This window comes from Aplysia californica, unplaced genomic scaffold (assembly GCF_000002075.1).
Source record: "Aplysia californica isolate F4 #8 unplaced genomic scaffold, AplCal3.0 scaffold00280, whole genome shotgun sequence".
Classification (NCBI taxonomy): Eukaryota; Metazoa; Mollusca; class Gastropoda; order Aplysiida; family Aplysiidae; genus Aplysia; species Aplysia californica.
In genome coordinates, this window is record NW_004797550.1 from 486,383 (window position 1) to 490,007 (window position 3,625).

Genomic DNA, 3,625 nt, shown 5'->3' on the forward strand with positions numbered 1-3,625 from the left:
CCGTTTATATCCGTGGTCAAGGCGTATATCATTTAAAATTTTAAAACATCCAGAGTGGAGTGGGTGGCTCCTCCAACATTCTAGCGGCATCCATTCACCCCAACCCACGCCCACCCCATCACCCCCCCTCCCTTTTCCCTTACATCACAGTGATCTTGTCCTCATCCTCGACCTTACATGACCTCACTCAGCTACCGTTACTCCGGATGAACTAAGAGATGGGTTTTACATCCTGACTCGTATATCTATGGTATGCAGGAAATAAGCAAAATATGATCCAAACAAATAGCCTATCAAAGAAAAAGATTTAGTTACAATAATAATGGAAATTTTTACATTAATTTTTTGGCTTTTGTACTTGCAAATTCCATTATATCTCAATTGAGCACAAGAGGGAAACTCTCCATTATGAATAAACAAAAATTATCGGTAAAGGAATCATTGACTGATAGACTACATTTGCTTAGCTTTGGGGATGAAGCAGAAATAAAGCCAATACATCAGTTAAGATATAGAGGAGAGGCTCCAATTTCTGCATTTATTGGTTTGTTCTTATTTTCATTACCTCAGCCCTCTCCTATCCTTACAAAGTTCAATGTACTTGAACAGAAATGTAAAAACATTTGTCAGGCAGCGTGGTGGAATCAGGCTCTCGTCAATTTTTGGTCATATTGAGTTTTTGGTATCATCTTAAAGCTTGTTCATTTGTTCTGTTTCAATGAAAAAATTACCCCATCCATCTTCAATAGAAGTGGAGATATTTTGGATTGAAGGAGGTGGGGGGTCACCTGATTTAAGAGGTAAAATTAGCGAGAAAATTGCCGCAAAAGCTTGGTAAATTCCAAAGCTGGAGAGTCCATGGAAACTGTAAATTTATATTTTTGTGCCTTAAATCAACGTTTTCGGTGAAACCCTCAAAGGAATGTGTTTGTAAATGGACATAAAAGGTGTTGAGCCAAAAAACAAAAAATTGATAAAATTTGCTAAGCAGGGAGTAAACTGCTGTTTTCTTCGATTTCATTATTTTGACGAGAGCCTGATTCCACCACGTTGCCTCACATTTTAAAAAGTTTTCAAATCAGTGTTTCTTTGCCTTTGTCTCAAGGTGAAAGCTTGGCCTAAAATCAAGATAATCTTCATCTATTGTGATTTATGATGACTATATAATATCTTTGGAATACCAATAATATTTTATTTCTCTTTCTACCTCAACCTTTCAGATTCACTGCATTTTATTTTGAAAGGAAGAGTTTAAAGAGAAATGACACTTTCTAATCTCTCCCTCTTCCCCCCCCTTTTTTTTGGCCCCGTCCGCTTGGCTCCTGATTCTTTCTGCAGCCTTTTTGCTGCTACTACTCGTTGGTTCCTTCTTAAACTGTTGTCTTCCAGCCACACCCTTAATCTTAGGGTAGTTAAGATCTAACACCTAGGCTTCTCCGATAAGGACGAAACATCTCGGCGGTCCCGTGTGCAAGTTACGCCCGTTAAAGCTCCCTTGGTGATCCAAAATCGATAAGAGTAGGCTTCGGCACGACCAAGGCAAAAATCAAAATTAATTTCTCCCAAACTGAATATTATTTTCCATGTTTCCCGTGCGCTCATATGACATTATGCAGTAGCGAGCGCAGTAAAACACTTACCCAAACAAAACATTAAAGTGTCCCGAGTGCTCATATGACCTTATTATGCAGTTGTGAGGGCCGTAAATCCCATACCAAAACAAAACAAGACGTGACACTAATCTTGGAGCTATCGATTTTCGCGGAGAAGAGAACCCACTTTTAGCGTTTTAAAATGCATACGATATTGCTGTATAACTTAATCAAAAACAATAGAATCTACAGGACTCTAGGGTGAAACTGAATATCATCCTGGAGGATCAAAATTTGGTCATGTCGTTAAGTTATCATATTGAGTGGCACCGTGGCAAAATCAAACGCTCGTCAACATGATAAAATAGAAGAAACCGACATTTTTCTGACCACCAGGCAAATTTTGTTTTTCACTTTTTTTCTTCTTTTTTTGGCGGGGTCCTTACCTTTCCTGTCCATTTAAAAGCACATTTATGTGCGGAGTTTATAGGAAAATGTTGATCAATGGCGCACAAAAGTATAAATTTGCAATTTTAAAGAACACTCAAGCTGTGCATATCACCAAAACTTCGAGGCTATTTTCCCTTCTAATTTTACCCCTGACACCCGAAGAACCCCTGTTCCTTCAATTGCAAATATTCTGATATTTATTCAAAATACATGAGTATTTTTTTTTTCAATCAAGGCAAATGGACACGCTTGAAGATTCTACCCAAAACTCCACGATATGCCGCAAAATTGACAAGAGCCTGATTCCACCTTGTCCAGATACCAGTGACACATTTTATTCGTTGTGAGTCATTGTAGGAGGATAAAATCATACCAAAACTTTACTTATCCTGACTTTACAATTCATGTATTTACGTGTGTGTGTGCGAATCTTCCGTATGTAATTGTTTTTTACGGCCCACGCTGACACAGTTTAGATGATTTGTGAGGCAGCGTGGTGGAATCAGGCTCTCGTCAAAATAATACAATTGAAGAAACTTGCAATTTTCCTCAGGTTTGTGAATTTTTATCAAGCTTTTTTGGGGGGGCCCAACACTTTTCGTGCCCATTAAAGAACTTATTTTTGTGTGGATTTTTCTGAAAGACGATTAAAGGCACACAAAATGGAAATTTTCAGTTACCACGGACTCTTCAGCTATGGAAATAACCAATCTTTGGCGGCCATTTTCTCACTAATGTTTCCTCTGAAAACAGGTTGCCCCCACCCCCTTCATTTGCAAATATCTCCATTTGTATTCAAGAAGAATGGACAATTTTTTCATTGAAATAAAGACAAGGGAACAAGCTTTAAGATGATACCAATAACTCTACATGCCCGAAAATTGACGAGAGCCTGATTCCACCACACAGACGCCGTTTAGATGATTTAGTAGGCGTTCGCCAACCCTGCTTGCCAGAGACAACCTGAGGAGCAGATAAGGAATCAACATTCTAGCAAAAAGACCAAGATACTCAATAAAAACTATCGACTTCATCATGCAAAGTTGAAGACCCTAACCACTACATCACAATCACACACCGTCCCATTTACCCAAACTGAAAGGAAAAGATAAATAAACACCACACACACACACACACACACACACACACACACACACACACACTCACACACACATATACACACACATAAACACACACACACACACAAATATGCAAAAGAAAAAAAAGTAAGCTAATGAAAGAGTAAAAAGAACTCAATCAAATTCTCTTAAGAAAATCCAATCTAATCACGCACTAGGAAATAACTTGATTGATACGAAACTAAGTAGGAGCAAACCCACATCTAAGTAAGGAATACAGCAGAAAAAGGCAACTACTCAAAAAGGTATTGGAAAACCCCCGCGCGGTAAGGGTCACAGAAATGTGACCACTGATGCCCAGCAGTGCCACCATTATCCCATACCGGAACGGGAAACGGTCTGCCCTGTTTATGCCCCCACGATCTCATTTTGTGATCAGAATGACGTCATTATCTGTTTTTTCTCATCATTCCTCGTCGGTCAACATAGAGCCCTTCGTAAGCC